The sequence below is a fragment of the Camelus ferus genome, chromosome 6 (genome assembly GCF_009834535.1).
Source record: "Camelus ferus isolate YT-003-E chromosome 6, BCGSAC_Cfer_1.0, whole genome shotgun sequence".
Lineage (NCBI taxonomy): Eukaryota > Metazoa > Chordata > Mammalia > Artiodactyla > Camelidae > Camelus > Camelus ferus.
This window is the reverse complement of record NC_045701.1, coordinates 67757866-67776375: the sequence shown is the minus strand read 5'-3', so window position 1 is coordinate 67776375 and position 18510 is coordinate 67757866. Positions and strand designations below refer to the sequence as shown.

Sequence of the window (18510 nt, the reverse complement as noted above, 5' to 3'; positions counted from 1 at the left end):
TTATGAGTGGGAGGTAATTAGGTTCATTTATTTCTATTTGGAGGAGATAACGGGGATTGAACCCAGGACCTCGTGCATGCTACACATGAGCTCTACCACTTGAGTTATACCCTCCCCCGATCTTAGCTTTTCTAAAAACCACCACCACCACAAAACCCCTAAGCCTACTGGGAATAGAATTTGAGGACAGAGGGGTGGTTCCCCCTGCCGTCCGCCGATTAAAACAGCTTTCCCTGGACCGGAGAGAGGAGCAAGGTTGGTGGGTCACTGAGGAGCTCTCTGTTCCCATGGAGCCCAAGGAAGACGGAGTCTGAGCTCGAAGGAAAGAGCTTCAGAGTGCCCCGGGTGGGGCAGAAGCCCAGACCTAGGGCTCTGGGCCTCACCAGTGGTCCCCATGTGGCAAGTACAAAAACCATCCCACAGAGCCACTGACCCTGGAGAGATGTGAAGGCTGGGATAACGGGCCTCCCACAGGCAACCACTGTGGCCAGGTGACTGATGATGATTTAGCGGCCTCTATTCAATGTGTGGCATTGCTCCAGACCCCAAACCTTATTAGCACAACCTTAGGGACTGGGGGAACATGTCCAAATGACTGGGGTTGAATTTATCTTCCTCTTAACAAGGTAGATCAGAATCAAAGTTAAATTAATTTTCAGAAAATTTAAAAAGTGATATTGACTGTACACCTAAGTATGTACTTCTTTAAAAAAAAATTTAACTGGTTGGTACACACATGAGATGCTCACAGATGGGGAAGTCCATAAAACAGAAATACAGGAAAAGCTAGAGTAGATAACTTATTTTTCAAACCTCCAAAAATACTTACTTTACAGTGTCCTATTTCATTTACACGTGACGTGGTTAAATGACCACACTGCAACGTGGTAGATTATTCCCATACAACATGCAGAGATATTTGAAAATACGTATTATTCCCATACAAAATATGTATTTGAAAATCCATGAGAATAACAAGAAATAACAGCATAAGCGGTCTAATCATGTCATTTTAAAATTTAGGTGTAATATATCTGAAAATACTTTGCAAGGACTAAAGCACAATTATAAAAAATAGAATTTTAAATATCCTGGGTGCTCTAAGAATATTATCATAATCCATGGAAGTTCAGGAAAACCACAATGGGAATACAGACAACAAACATCCCATGTATGGACAGCTGAGAAACAACCCAATAAATGTCAGAAAACTCACGTACACACACTCATGTGCACCCTCGAAGCACATTTACTCTTACTTTGCACATAATGTTAATAAGCGTGGCTGTCTGGTCTTCAAGCCCACAGCTTGATTTCAGAGGTGTGATAATTCCAGATGTTGACAAAGTCCAGAGTGTAGGGCTGACAGAGACTTGCATGCAGAAAGCAATGGGATAGGACAACTGACAACAAGGAAGAAAACAGAAAGGGAGGAGACAGAAATAGTATAAAAAAGCAGACAGGAACTTAAAGAGAAATCAGACAGCTGTCTGGGGCCATTTACTGAAGGAGCCGAGAGCTTAACACACTGCCGTTAACTTCAGAGAATATTTTAATCCTACAGCCCAGAACACCAGTTGATGTGTCAAAGATGAGTGTCACATTCGTTATATCCTGTTCCCTGCGCTTCACAGACTCCACTGAAACCCAGCTCTATAGAAACTCCTCAAACACATCCCCATGGACCTCAGGAAGGGCAGGGGAGATCGCTGTTCTCCGCTGCTGGAGAAATTCACCAAGAACAGGGGGCTATCAATTATCACCAACAACCTCGACTCATCCTCAAGCCGTCCTTACTCATCTCGTGCTCCCCTTCTCTGGAGCAGATACTTTAAAGGGTCTCTGTTCTCCTTTCAAACCCCCTCCACTGACCTTCTCCTCCATCTCAGCAGATAACGCTGTCCATGTCACAAAACAAAGAGCCACTTCAGAAGTAACTGTCTTTGTTTTCCACCATCACACACACACACACACACACTTACCTGGATCCAGGCTTTTGCTTCCTTCCCTTTACAATCTAAACCCAATCTCCCCCTAAATTCTGGCCTCCACTCATTCCACCTCCCCAGGGACTCTGATGCCTCATCACCCTTCCTTCATCTTCAGCTTCTCCCTCCCTCCCTGCTCGTTCCAATTTAACCATCCTCAAGTCTTCTTCTTTAAGCACAGCACTTACCCTCAACTCCTTATCAACCTTCAGGTTATCTCCTTTTTCTTTTCTTCCATTGGAAACTTCTTGAAAGAGATGCCTAATTCTTCACTTTAGGATGACTATAATCTGTTACTATTGCAAAGCCACCAATGACAGCCTTACAGTTAAAACAATTAGAACTTCTGGTCCTTACCTCGCTCAAACTCTCCGTAACGGGCACAGCTGCTCATTTCGGTTTTTTTCTAGAAACACTCTTCCTGGCTCCTCTGACACCACCCTCTCCTGATTTCCCTTCCACCACTTTGGCTCTGCTGGCTCACTTTCCCCTCCTCTTCCCATCTCGAATATTCCATCCACTCTCAGAACGTCCACTGCCATCTCAATGGTGATGACTCTCAGAAGTCTACGTGCCTGCTCCAGGCCTCTCTAAGCCCCAGATCATTACATCGACCTAATGGGACCCTATTCGCTTGGTTCCACGGCATCTGCAAAAGTGAATCCATCATCTTCCCCACAAACCTATACAGCCCTTCCTGCAACCCCAATTTCAGCAACGGCTACCGCATTCCTCTAGTTGCTCACTCCAGACCCACTGTCACGCTCTGTGAATTCTAGATCCTAAAGAGCTCTCAAATGCACCGACTTCTCCATTCCACTGGCATTGACTTACATCATCATTTGCCTGGATGTCTGCGAATCTTCTAACTGACTGGCTTTTACCAATTCCTTTACATAGCAGCCAGATGATCCTTTTAAAATGCAAACCTGCCCACCACTATGAGGTGTAAAACCCTCCTCTGGATACTTCTCGTGGCTTCCCAAAGGCCCTCACAGCCTGTCACCAGCCTGTCACTCCAGTTTCAATCTGGACTTTTCCATCGTCCTTCTGAACTGTGAGAACCAACCGTATCAAACTTCTCAAGTCACTATGCCCCTTCTCACCTGAAATACAACCTAGAGCATTCTTCCCACAACTCCTCTTTATTTGACTAAGTCTTCTCATCCTTTAGGTCTCATCTAAGACAGTATTTAGACACCCTCCAAAAGAGTGATTGAATATTGGAACAAAACGAACGTGTGTACTTTGACTATTAATGCTAACGCTTTATTTAAAAATGTTAAGCCTTCATAAAAATACACACTAGGGAAACTGAATATTTCATATATTTCAACTACAAAAATTTTAAAAATGTTACAACAGAAAAATGTAAATTTATAAAAATACAAACATTAAACACGATCATTTTATTATAAATTGACACATAAAATACTACATCATAATTTCAAAAAGAAACTAAATGCTACACAGAAATAAAGATGGTTAATTAAAAAAAATTAAAGAGCATTTAAACATTTTGGTGTGTCATCAACCTTTGGCTACATTTTTATGCAGTTTTTCCCAGCTGCTGAAGAAGTCCGTTTCTGAGCTGGGGGAATGCTGATGAGATAATTATAAACTAACTTCTAACACTTTCTTCAGACTCTGTCTTCAAATAAACCCATCTCTGGTTTGATAACTGTGGGAAGATCTTTGAAAAACTTCTATGTGTGTTTGCACAGAAATAGCAATCTATTTTTTTTACTGAAAAAGAACTCTAGCCATTAGTTCTGGGAAAGCATTTCCATTTGGCCTTCATTTACTTCAGTTTCATCAGCATAGATGGAGATTCTGGTCTGGTTTCCTGTGTCAAATTCATTACTGTCATGATCAGACTCTGCTTGTTCAAAAAGTCTTTCAACTTGAGTAGGAATTATTCTTACAATAGAAGCCTTGTTTTTCCATCCACCATCCTTTTTTCTTTTTCCTGTTCCTCAGGATTACAGAAGTATAGGAGGAAAAAAATCCTTTCTACATGAACACAACTCTATTCATTCCAGAATCTGAATGCAGCGTGTAACTCTCTGATAGAAGAGTTTGGTTCAGCAAGTTACCTTAAATTGAATTTTTGAGTCCTTAAACTTTGATCTCAAGACAAAAGACTTATTTTTTTTTTAATTAAAATATCAGCCTTTTAGGGGCATCCTGAGTCTGCTCCTTCTGGCCACTCTTGCCTCTGCCTGCCCTTCAGTTTCACTGGACCGCAGCGCCTTCCTCTGGGGAACACAGGCTCCAGGCTGCAGCACATTTTATTTCATGCTCCTGGCCATCTACCTCCGCCCTTTGCTAGTGGTGCTATCCGTCAGCTGCAGAGAGCACTTTCAGCCAGACCCACAATCAGCTTTGTCTTTTGGGAGGTGGAGGAGCAGAAGGGGGAGGAGGGGTATGAGGATGGGGGAGATGCAGATAATAAGTGTTAAAGAAAGCCCAGGACACCTTTGATGATGAAAGTTGGAGGAAGGAAAGGGGAAGGAAAAGAGGAGTTGGGAGACTCAAGAAGTGTGGACAAATCTGCTGATGGATGAACTGAAACAGAGGTATTACACCACCCAAAATAATGATATTCTCATGCCAGCAAACTGGAATGCCAAGAACCAGTACTGCGATCACGCCATTAGAATGATATAATGCAGCGAAGTGAGGCGCTCGGCCAAGCACTCTATCTGATGTTCACATCAACCACGAAAAGGCAGGCACTGCCTTCTTTTCCACAGATGTGGCAACTATGATTTAGAGAGTAAGCCACCTCCCAGCCACAACTAGTCAACAGCGATACCAGGATTCAAACATTGCTTTAAGTACTGATTCCCAAGCTCGTTTTCGTAGCCATTATATACAACGTTATCTTCTAAAATTGTATCACAAATAAAAAACAGCTAAATAAAATCTGATGCCAAAAGGGATTAACTAGCCAGTTCACACACAAGCTAGATTCCTTGGTGTGCTATGTGGCCCAGGTTTCATGGTGTTTATAGGGAGAAATACTCATGTTTTATCCATTTGTGGTAGAGTCCCTCCACCTGCATTTTTAACCTTTAACAGCGAAACAAATTTTTTAGCCTGAAGTTTTCTTATTAGTTCCGGTTCCTGAGTTTTACAAGCAGTTCAGGTTAGTAGTTCCGCTGTCTCTAGAACATTCCACACGAATATCCCTGTTTTTGGTTGACACTGTCCCAGTAACAAGAAAAATGTTCACATTCTTAGAGAAGGGACATAGTGAGGAGTTCAAAGCTCCAAGTAATTAGATCAAGTACAGTCATCTCACGCAGTTATGAGATGCAGGTAAGTATGTATACACAAAGCAAAAAAATAAATAAATAAAATAAAGTAAAATCCTGGCATTTTAATTGTAAAGAAGAAAAGGAAAATAAAATCACAAGAGGTACAGGGCTTCAACCAGCCATTTTTGGATTGCTTGTCTTGGTTTTCATGAGATTTGCAGGCTTCACATTAATATTTCAGTTGTACATTTCCCTAGAGGCCAGCATAATCTGGGCTGTATATAATTGTGACCAAAATACATGTTTTCTTTTTTATAAATAATTTGTAAAGTTATCATTCATGGCTCAAAATCTCTCTGTAGAATCGTCCATTTAGAAATGCAAAAAGGGAAAACAGACTGATAAACACAGATCAAAGAAACGGAAAGCAAGTAAAACTTAGCTACTATCTCAGGCCTCACAAAATTAGCAACATTTCTGAAGTGAAAAATTGTCCTTGGTAGGGCTAGAATATATCCTACACTGCTGGTGGCACTGTGAATTGGTACCCGCCAACCGTTTTAGAAAGCATTACAGCATATTATTATAAGTGGTAAAGTGACAAAATGTTCGCATGCTAATCTTAATCACCCTAATTGACCATGTAGAAAGAGGAGTAAACACTCTTCCATTTCTTCTAGAAAAGGCATCTTAAATCACGTATGATGGGGGTACTAAAGCTACCATGACCAGGCAGACAGATGTGGGCCTCACAGATCAGCAGGTCAAAGGATGGAACAATGACAATTCAGCTTTACTGGCTGGAACTAAAATTATTTTTCACCATTTTCCATATTTTAAACTATTTTCTTCTTAAAAGAGTCTACTTGGTGGGCTACGCGTGTGCCACCGTCAGAGTGGTCAGCACTGTGAACTCTGACCGTCAGTATTTTCATCAGACAGAAGAATCTGGATGGAACTAGGAAAACCACTCACCACAGCACATGATTCTATAAAGCTGCTTATCTCTGCCTATTGAGTTCAATTTGTTCAGCTGTTTTGTTTTCGTGCAACTCATTATATCTAAATATGACTAGAAACTAGGTTAGAAAGAGAGGACAGATCTAAAAGGCAGAATTCAGCAAAAAGGAAAAAAAAAAAGAAAAAAGCAGCAGCAACAGCATATTCTGCTTTAAAAACGAAAACATAGGTTTGCCAAAGTGCAGGTAATGAGGGTCCAACCCTTTAAAGAACGGCTCTTTCCGAGAAGTGCCCTACTCAGAGGTTCTGTCTCTGGTCCCCAAAGGGCTTGTTCTAATTATAAGGGCGGAGGTTCCATGAGAACTAAACAGCCCAGGATTTTGCATCATAATCAAAAGCAGGTCAGAGTAATAGATGGGGACACTTACACAGGACTGGCCACAGGCCAGAATTCTGTCCCAAAGCACACCACTAAGCTTATAATTATTGTTGCATAAGGCTAATTGCCCGCATTTACAAAGTACACAGTACTCTGAAGTTCCAACTCTTTCCATAGGTAACTCTTAAAAAGTAGGGTGGTCTATTTGCCAAAATTACATGAGGTCGTGAGGCTTAAAACTCTACGTTGCTAAGCAGCCCCCAGTAGCCCCCCAACCTGCCAATAAAAAGTAGACTTTAATACGAAGTAAGGCTGACATTCACAAATTGCACCCAAATGACTAAAGAAAAAAGTACAAAGAAAACTCTACTTGAAACAAAGGGAAAACAAAGAATATCAAAATCAAAATGGGAGATTTTTAATTGGCCGTTACCTAAGACAAATAGCCAATGATTATACAGTATAATCTCACTAGTGATTAAAGAAATGAAAATGTCTTTGGCCTACACTAAATGTTCAAAAAATAAAAACAGTGAACATTCAAAGAAGGCAAGAAAATGTGAAGCTATACAGTCTTAAAATACCAGTTGGACCTTTCTGTTCAAAGCTTTCTTAAGAGCAATCTGGAAACAAAAATCAAGGCTCCTGTAAAGTTCACACCATTTCATTTACAAGGCTCTACTTTATGTAGACAATTGGACATGCAGGGGGAAAAGTTACATAACAAGATCATTTATGTAAGGCCAGGGGTTTTTAAACTTGTCTATAGATAGAAATTGGGGGGTCTAGGGACTTGAACAAAAAATTTAGCCCTTTATTTTCTCTAACTTTTAAATGAAATGTAGCATTTCCAACCACTATAAATGGAGGCAACGAACTACAATAAATATGAGCTGCACATGTGACTTTGACACCAACAGAAATCATAGATATTTTCATATCACAGTGCAGTTGCTACAGATACATCAACATATCAGTTATGCTCAGCACGACTTAGAAATTATGGTAGTTATCAGACGGATGCTAGACTTACTGCAATAAGAAAGAAGCATCTAGATGACTAAATCACAAAATTTTAAACTCTCTTGCAAGATAGTATTTTAATATCTAAACTTTAATCACTAAACTGCCAAAGGGGTCAATGGGGTGGGGGGAGGGGAACCTTAGGAAGTTCTGATGTAAAAATTATTTATAATAAGAAACTGGAAATCCTTAATTTACAACAGCTGGAAACTTTAAATAAATGATGGCATAGCTAATTATGGCACTATGAAAAAATATATAAAACTGTATTTAATGAGCATTATCTTACTTAAAAAATGAATATACATGTATTAAAAAAGATGAGACAAGTAAGATCACTAGTAATCAACAACCAGGATTAATTTATATAACTTTTATAATAGGAAGATTTTTTTTAAAGTATAAAAAATCTATTTGGTTTGCAAATGCTCAGTAAATATAAAGAACATTTTAAAAGGCTGCATATTAATGTAACTCTACTTTCAGTGTTAATACCAATTCAAATGCTATCTCAGGAAAAAAAAAAGTAACATCCAAATGAAAGAAATTACAATGAAACACCTGTCTCTAATTCAATTTCTTTATATTTAATAGAACACCTTTTGCAGAGATAGTGCAGCAAGATGTTTTTGTAAAACGCTTTTGAAAGATTTGGAAGGAAGTCCCTCGGAGACAGCCAGAAATGCAGACAAGGCAGAAGTCACTGCGGCTCGTGGGCTGGGATCATACACGTGTCTCAAAAACTCTGCATAGCCCCTCACCTCCTTGTTGACCAACTGTCCGCATGAGTTGTTCAGGCTGCTTTTGCTGAGCTTCTGCATCACTTAATGTTTCTACCTGACTCGAATGCAGCTGGGAAGATCTCCCCTCTTGCTGCCCTGAAGTTCAGAGGCACGGCCTCCCCTGTTCAGAGGTGGGGGCTCCATGCTAAGAGGGAAAAATGAATTGATACAATAAAGCAAATATGTTTTGAACACCTAGTTTCAGTGGCTCACTGGTGTCTGAAGTTAATAACAAGGTGTGCATTTGGAAAATGAGCGACAGGTTTTATTGTATGTTATCAATTTGTTCTGAAATCACGTATCTAATGGGCCCTGATGTCCTTGAGGCTGCAAAACAAAGAGTACAGAAATTCTCTGGAATATGGAATCAGTAAGCAGGGCGTTCGCTTGGATGCACGTGGACACAGAAAGCTGCGTAATGAGTAATATTCCCATTTCCGTGTAGATGGTTCGTCTGTTAGCTGCTGTTATTGGCTGGACCCGAAGTCCAGGTATTTTGTTTTTTTAAGTCTTATCTTGACTGCTTTTAGACTCACAGGAAAGTTGCAAATATAGTACAAAAGGAGTTCCCATTTATCCCTAACCTAGGCTCCTCCAATGTCAACATTTTCTGTAACTACCTACACACAGAACAATCATTAATCACAATCAGGAATTTTTAACATCTATTAAAAATCTTACTCAAACTTCACTAGTTTTTCCACTATGCTCTTTCTTGTTCTGAAATCCCAATTCACTACTCCAAGTAGCATTTAATTGTTACTATCTCTCCTTAGTCCCCTGCAGTCTGTTACAGTTCCTGTTACAATTCTTGTCTTTTGTGACCTGGACACCTTTGAACAGCACTTATCTCTCACTTTGGGTTTGTCTGGTGGTTGCACATGATTGGACTAAGGTTATACGTTTTGGGCAAGAGAACCACAAAAACGATGTAACCTCAGGGCATCATTTCATGGGTTCATAAGAGGGACCCTAGATTCATTCCATGAAGGTGGCATGTGTCAGGTTTCTTCACTATAAAGTTACTCTATTTCTCTTTGTGGTTTACAAGTATCTTCAGGGAGATACTTTGAGATTATACAAATCCTGCTTCTCCTCCTGTTTCTCTTCAAACTGTCATCCATTGATTTTAGCATCCATCATTTGTGTCTAATAAGGTTTACAAAAGGAAAAATCAGTCTCCATAATGGTGTCTGGGGCCTTCGGGGATCAATTAATGGTCTTGGTTAATGTCCACAAACCACTACAGACTTGTCTGTGGTCTCATTTCCTGGAAAAAGAGGAAAAGGAACTACACCATAGTATTCAGTGTCTGGAGTATAAGACAAGGTCACTTATACAGAGGGCCCTCCCTGCCTGTACCTGATGCTATAAATACAAGATACACTGGCTCCTCAACTCAATAAATTTTATGCTTTACATCAGCACCAAACAGTCACACAACTGTGAAACACCCACTGAGCCTGCCTCATCAGCAGTCCTTGCCTTCAGGGAGTGCTTAGACTATCAGCCAGTGCATCACAGAAAGTGCTGGGCAGAAACTGGGGCACAGGGGACTTGGAACTGTGGTGGGAGAGCACCTGTACCTTCGGGAAGGAGGGGTTACTCAGGCATCACAAGCCCAGGAGAGGCAGGAGCTTGCCAGGGGAGGGGTGGGTAAGAGGGGCAGGGAGAACACCACAATTGGATGCAGGCACTCAGACGGGAGGGAAGGCAGCTCCATGCAGGCGGGGAGCACGGTAACCCCCCCCCAACTCTGACATCTGTGAGGGTTCTATCTGGCACCAGGTCCGCCGCCCTCTCTGCGGGGACACCACCTCCCTGTCTCACTTCTCTCTCAGTGCTAGCCTTCAGTGCCCCCACGTAAGGTGAAGCCAGCAGGGGAAAGAGACCCACAGCCCTGCAGGGGAAGCCAGCCACCCCCACCAGTCCTCCTAGGCCTTTGTTCATACATGTGGCAAAGATCACTGGACAACTGAGGAAAACCAACAGCGTGAAAGAGAAAAAACAAGACAAACAGAAAATACAACTCAGGAGACACATCATTCAAGGAAAAGAACTCAGAAAAAAAAAGTTTTAATTAATATCAGTGGAGAAATGTGGGGCTACAGAGTAAGGATGAGCTCTTATGAAAAACAATTATAGGAAAACAAAAACAATGAGCTCCTGGGGAACAAAGCCACAATTGCTGAAATAACATAAAGTGATAAAACACAGAGGCAATAAAACAGAGACAGCTACATACCAATCCCTCACCCAGAAGATAAAACTGACACGAAACAAAAATAAAAAGAAACTGAAACCACAAAAGGTAAAAAATGGAGGCTAAAACCAGAGGTTCCATCATCCACCGAAGTGGAGGTCCAGATAGAGGACACAAAGAAATGCTAAAAGACTTTGTGAAATATTTTTTAAGAATCAGGGAAAAAATGGATGTTCAGCAGCTTCTTATCAGCGTCTTAACAGCACTAATGGCAGAGAGCAAATTCCATGAAGACAGTTGGATCTGCTTTTGTTCCCCTCTGAGCACAGCAGCTGGCAGAGAGCAAATGCTTAATAAATATTATTTATTAAATGAATAAATAAATGTATGAGGGTGCAGTTGTTAATTTTTAAAACTACTTAAAAAAACATGAAGGGCACTCATTAATAGTAAATTGGATACAGACACACACACAAGTGCATATAAATCTGGCAAAATCTGAGTAAGGCTTGTGGATTGTACCAACGTCAATTTCCTGGTTTCACCACCGTTATTAAGATGTTACCATTGGGGCGGGGAGCAGGGAACTGGGTGAAGAGTACACAGGACCTTTCTGTGCTTCTTTTTAAACTTAATGTGAATCTGTAATTATTTCAAAATAGAACAATGAAAAAAGAAAAAAACCAGTAAATTGGATAATAAATTTCTCTGTAAGAAAAAACAGACAATTACACACGGAATTACTGGGAGCAGGACTGGGATTTCTCTCTCCAACTCCGCACCATTGATTTTCCTAGTAGGCATGCATATGTACTTTTGTTTGATTTGTTTATTGTCTGGTTCCCTCTGCCAGCATGTAAGCTCCGAGAGGGTGCCCCATTTTATTTCCCAGTCCATGTGCCCAAAACCATGCCCAGCGTGATGCAGGCACTCCTGCACACGCAGCAGCCACAGAGGTGCAATAATGAAGATTTCCCTTCCGGGAAGGCCTTACAACCCATTCAGCCACAGGAAATGCAATTAGCTCAAAGTCTCTGGCTGGAGGGTCTTCTGATTGTCCACAGTTTTCCAGTCCAGCCACACTCTTCCTGGGCAGCCCTCATCCAGGGACTGAGCAGGCCCGGGGTGACAGGGCCAGCCGTTACAGCCCAGCAAGGGATCTAAGGCTCATTTTCCCCCCACGGTGCTGGCTGAGTCTTCCTTGGATGTGAACCGCGGGTGAGGGTCCCCCTCCCACTTCTGCAGCCTCTCCCTTTTACTTTCATGGTGTCAGACGTGCACCATGGGCTAAAGGCCTTCCCTGCTCAAGTCTGCTTCCTCCCAGCTCTTCTGTCACAGGTGTTACCCCCCGAGTCCCTAACAAAGCACCTGCACGCCTAACCTGTCTCAATACCTGCCTCTCAGGGAACTCAACTGACGCGACACGTTTGTTGCATGATTAAATCATAAATGCAAGCGTGTAAGATGTAAAATGTGTGATTAGATTGTATTTGGCAAAGAAAAGGTTAGATTTGAGTAGGGCGGACTAGAGATGGAGAGACTAAGACACTTATTGCTAGAACTGGGGCAAGAGGCCATAAGGGCCCGAAAGTACAGACCTGAGACTGGGACACAGAGAATAAAAAGTCAGAAGCGATTTGAAGGCAGACTCGGGGGCCTCCCAACTGACTGTAGGTTGAGATCAATAAAGAGAAAGGCCTTAAAGAGGCTTCGGTGTTTCAGATCCAAGTGCTGATAATAACGGTGGCATTTACAGCAGGAGGGCAATGATGAGGGAGGCTTGCTTAGGGAGAAAAATAAAGAGGTCAAAGCTTGTGTCCCAGGTTTCTAGTTGCCAGCCTAAAAGCTGGTGGAATTGAGTTCTGGCTGATGAGAAATAGCCCTAGAACTGAAGAGGAAGCCTGGGAATAGGGGTATTTTATTTGGCTATGAATGTATACAAATTACCTTTTCCAAAAATAATTTTTGAGGTTCCTTAGTTATAAAGGAAATATGTAAATCATGCTAATGAAATGGGAAAATAAAAGACAAACATGGAAACAAATGAGTTATTCATGCAAGTTGTATAGTCGAGCATCAAATTTGCTTCTGGGAGTTGAGGAAAAGCAGGAGTTACACTAAAAAAATAAATAAATAAAACAAGCTAGCAAATCAAACACACCTATCATCAGAAAGCAGGCATTTGGCAGCTACCAGAAAACAATTCCTGGCATCAAATTCTCAAATAAATTTCTCACATGGAACTCTCTAAAAGGCTGAAGAATGACAAATAGACAGTGTTCATCACCAGTTTTACTGCAAAAGTGAGTTCTGTTTTTATATGATAGGATCTTTACAAGGTGATCTTGAATAAAGTCAAGTGTCTGAGCAAATGTGGCCTTCTGGAGGTCTAGCTTGATTTTAAAAACAAAACAGAGAGGTAGCGGTTGAGGCATGAGCCCTTTTAATCAACTTTCACGAACCTCTGCACCGAGATGGCTCAGTTAATATGAAATCCTGAATGCCTCACAGACCAGAGTTCAGACAACCAGTGATGGGACTCAGAAGATCATGGCCAAGAAAAGACAGGATGCCTGTTTTCAAAAGAGCAAAAATGCAAATCTTCCCACCATAATGGCCTTCTTGTTACTGAAAGCCCTGAGCAGATAGAGACAGCAGCAAAACATTCCTAGGATCAAAGTGTAGAATAGATAAACAAGATTACACTGTATAAACAAGAGTATACTGTATACGTGCAGAGAAAAAAAATGTGACAATGAATATATGTATGTTCATGTATAACTGAAAAATTGTGCTCTACACTGGAATTTGACACAACATTGTAAAATGATTATAAATAAAAAATGTAAAAAAAAATAAATAAAATTTCTAATAACAAAAAAAAATTCCTAGGTTAGTTTCTCAAGAAATTACTTAGTGCCCCAAATTTCCCTGAAAGGGTTAAGTCACTGGAGCGCTACCTTCAAACAAACTAAATACAGTTTATGTGCTTTCAATAAAAAATAAAAGACAAGGGCATTAAAACAATACAGTATTAGACGTATATAAAATCTTTCCCTATTAGTTTTGGCAGAAGTAAACTATTAAGTTTGAGAGCAAAGAGCATAACATGGTTCAGGAGACCAGACTTGCTGACTCTGGAGTTTATCATTTAGCTGAAATACGACTGTTCAAAAACTAACACAGGGGAAGGGGTGGAGGTGGGTGTAGCTCAGTGGTAGAGCGCCTGCTTAGCATGCATGAGGTCCTGGGTTCAATCTCCAGTACTTCCATTTGAAACTAAAGCACAGAATAAGAACTCTGAGTTATATGGCATCCCATAGGACTTTCCTCAAGCTTAATGTTGCTACACTTAGAGAAGAATTAAAAAACAAACAAACAAAACAAGCATAGGTTTTTACAAATAAGTTTAGCTGTTAGCTGCATGGTGTTCCCTGATGTTGCATACGTACCATACACTAACCCACTAAAACGTAGAATAGGTATGTAATGAGGCTCATTTAACAACTGGATTTGATGAATAGCTCCTGATAACAAAACTGGAGAATATATCAGAGTACTAAAGCTGTCACTTCAAGTACAAATGAACTTCAGGGTGTATGTCCTAAAGCAACATTAAAGCCAGCTGACTGTAAGAGGGTGAGAGGTAAATAAAGAAAACTGGATATTACAACAGCAACTTAAATCCAACTTGTTTGTGTCCTCACACTGATAATTCTGGGTTCCAGCACACTGCTGAACCTGGTGTGTATGTGTGTGCGCATGCGTGCAAACACACGTATGTGGTGGGGTGGGATGGGAGAAGGTGCGGGTGTAGGAGGAGGAAGGTGAACAGTAGGAAAAAATCCAACCTGGTAGTTTAAAGTCATAAGAACAACCAGGTGCATAAGCACTAGTTTTCCTTCTTTTCAGGAGGGGGAAAATATTCTCAGCTGAGCTGCAGACCAGGTAAAGGCAGTTGCTCCTGCCCACTGGGCAGTACGGAGGGGCCCTTCCTTATCACAGCAACTTCAACAACTTGATTTGTGAGTGGCACCCGGCCTGGCGTCAGATAAGCCTAAAGCCGCTTTTGATCGAGGGAGCAACCAACAGGCAACCTGTGGGCTTCCAGTCTCTTTCCCAGTAATGCATCCTTCCGGGTGAGGTTCAGGGAGGACACGCCTCAGACACTTGCACACTCAGTGCAAAACTGAAAAAGTCCTGTGCTGGTACTTGAATCATGGTGACTATAAATAAAAACTAAACACAAAATATACATGTACTCAAATGGAGACGACCAGATGAATCTTAATGCTATCCTACTGCCTGGTTTGCGTCTCTCTAGGAAGGATGTGGTTGTATCACCTGGACTTATCACAATGACAACTTTGCCTCGGGGTCCTAGGAGCACTGCGTGAGGAGGTCTGTGTAAAGCACAAAGTAATAACACAATAAATGTTAGTGATGTTATTACTGGCATTTAATCCTCAGTAAGCCTCAATAGAAACATCACACACACTAGCAAAACAGCAGGGAGAACTGGGCAGGAGGAAGGACCAGAAAGAAGAACGCTGATGGTGTGTTGCTTATTTCAATAAATGCAAACATTGGGATTCCCTACTGGGCCACTAATTTCCAGCAACGCACTGGGCTTATTACCTGATGAAGCCAAGTATCCTCTAAAGCCTGAATCTGCAAAATAATGATGTTCATAACAATGTAATGTTCAAAAGTGATTACAGCCTCATCAGCCAAATACGATTAAAATTTACACATTTCGTGAACTGTAGAGTATACAGTTCAGTAAAGTGACTTCCCCCCCAGAGACTTAGCTACAATGAAGTCAGGAACCCATTAAATGGCAGAATGGAAAGTATCTGGTGATGAAGAGGCTGGAGTGAGATCCAGGTCAGTAGCGCTACACCCTACTGCTGGAAGATAAATTACTTCTGACAGTGATGTACTCCTTCAACAAGATGACTCGCTTCAGGATTCTGATTAGGAAAAATGAGTGAGTGCACTAATTTCAGTGAATCAAGTCATACATTAAAAATCCTAAGACAGAGTTACTTGCCTAGCTATACTTTATACTGTGATGGAAAGTACAGATATCATATAAATTTTTCAATACCCAGCTGTACTTTAGGGGTCTTAATTTCAGCCCCAAATGATGTCATTCAGAGCCACAATTTGTTGTATATTATCATATTGTGACAAATGACCTGCCTGACTTGAAGATTCTAAGTTGTGTGGCCCAAGAAAACATAGCAGGGGCTCTCTGTAACTGCCTTCCACTGCCCCAGGCTTCCTGGATTAACAACTGCTCTGAGTTTGCTCTGTAAACCACGATGATAAACTCCCAATGGCATCAGCAAACCTCTAGTGCCACACACTTTCTGCTCCCACCAGCTGGACTCCATGCTGGCAAAGAGTCGGCTATGTCTTCCTAAGCCTGTTTATGCCAGATGACTTGTTACTGTAATTATGAAATTTAATATTATAAAAGCTAATGGAATATGAGTATGAAAGATAAATCTCAGTTCTATTAAAAACAAATTGAAGGCTTTGGAAAGACTTCATAAAAGCAAGTCTCTGAAAGGAAAGCTGTAGGATTAGATGTGGGCAAGATCTATAAAAAAATGAGAACAATTTCTCAAACCTAAGATTCTGTAAGATTCAGGTTGCTTTGTCTATGTTTTTGCTTTTACAGTTTATAGTATTAACATAATGTGGAATCCAAAATAGTAGAACCACTGTCAAAGAAATGCTCTTGGCCTCACAAGAGTTTAGCAAATATATTTTTATTATTATGTATTTTAATGAAAGTAGAATATTTTGAGTATGCATACTTTTTAAAGATTCCCTGATTTAACTAGTTTTTTCAATTAACTAGTTTCAATTATGTTGGTTAAGGAGGGTATTTTCCATAGTTTAAATCAGAAAATACTTTGGATTAGCTGCTCTTAAATTTATGAAGTATTACGATCTAGGCTGGATTACTCTGAGATACAAGTGTTCAAATTTTTATTCCATACTTTTTTAAGGACAAAATACTTGGAACAAATTTCTACCAGATTTAAAGATAAAACTATACTTCTTCCCTTTAGTCTAATGTAGCAGAGGGCAGAGCACAGCAACCAACAGCATGATTCTTTCTGGTCAGACACCCCCAAGGGGAGATCCTGGCCCCAACATTCCCAGCTGCATGACAGCCTGACCACTTAGCCACTTAAGCTCAGTTTTCTCACCTGGAAAACGACATCAATCATGGTACCTACCACAGTGAGCACGGAGAGGTTGAAAAGAGAAAGCGCATGTCATGTCAAACGCTAAGCAAAGTTCCTGGGACACAGCAAGTGCTCAAAATGCTCATTATTAATATTATTATATTGCATAGTAGAAAAAGATCCTACCACATCAATAAGATTATAAATAATATGTTCTCTCATGCTGGAATGCCAAGTTTTTTAGGAAGATGGTCTCACCTACAGACAGCTCAGAAACACCTGTGGAGGTACATACAGCAGGAGTTTTCAGCTAGGGGCAATTTTACCTCCCAAAGGACATCTGGAAATGACTGAAGACATTTTAGGTGGTCATAGCTGGAGGAGGGAAGGGGGCAGAGTCCAGTGACACTGCTAAATGTCCTAAACCCTACAATGCACAGGACAGCCCCCCCACACAGAGTTATACGGCCCCAAACACCTAGACAGCAACAGCGAGAAACACTGTACCCTAAAGAACAGGATAAGAAAAGAAGCGATTTCTAATATCTGAACTCTAGAAAGTTATTCTGAGAAAATAAAGATTGCTTACAAGTGAAATTGGGATTTTCATTATCATGTTGATTCCAGGATCTATGCCATAGATATTTAAGACACATAGATACTTAGCAATGAGATTCTTTTGGTCAATAAATCCTCTTGAATGGGGTCTATCATGTAATAATCTTAGAACAAATTTTATTTTAAAGTGAGCAATGTCATAAAACTCAACTACTAGAAGGAAGTACTAGAAATGAAACTTCATTCAGAGGAATAAATCTAAACGAGATTCAAAAATCCCAAAACAGTAGATGGGAAACCAAAACTGTTCGCATAGTTTGCATACAGGGGGCTCTCAATTGGGCTGAATGCATAGGAGATACCAAGTTGGCTAATGGACCACAGGTGAATGTCTTTCCTTGGCAAGCATCCCGTTTCGTGGCTCAGGTACCTGCATGGCTTAAACTCATTCTTCTATTAACAATGATACTCAAAAACACTATCATAGAGCTCTTAAGACTTCATTTACTACTCTTTAATGAATCACAGAGTCTTCTTAAAAGCATGAATAAAAATGTATATAAAGTAAAATCCAAAAAGATAGGCATATGTCTTCCCTTCATAAGCAGAAAAGACTAGGAAGGAAGTCACCAACACGTCAGTGGTACTTCTCACTCCAGTGCCTTTTACACTCAAATCTAAGACCCAGGCTGGACTCCCGGCTCTGTGACTTTTATTAAGTAATATAATTAATTCTTAATAAAATTCCTGTGAAATGAGTAAGAATGTTTTTATAATTCCCATTTACCAAAGAGAACACATTGAGGCAGAAAAGAAATGGTCCCGTACTAACTGTAAAAGTGCTAAATAAATGAAAGGCAGCATTAAGACTGCTTGTGTAATGCTTAAAAAAAAAAAAAAAAAAAGCTATATTTAAGATATTTTCAACTTTGTGATATTTATCCCTAAAGGTCACACAACAAAGTCTTCTACACAAAGATTATAATTTCATCCACTAAATCAAAGGGTTTTTTTTTAAATTAATAGTTTATATACAAGACAAGGCAAGATATTTACTATATCTGAAAGGAGGAAGTAACTCAAAAAAATGCAAAAGGAAATTCACTGTAGCAAATAACCAGTTAACCATTTCACCATCAAGAGAAGGC

The 18510-nt window shown here is 40.5% G+C and overlaps 1 protein-coding gene across 1 annotated transcript in view; it reads right to left on the bottom strand.

Annotated features, from left to right (window-relative positions):
• Positions 1-18510, bottom strand: part of SIPA1L1 (signal induced proliferation associated 1 like 1) — a 340124-nt gene that overhangs the window by 113937 nt on the left and 207677 nt on the right.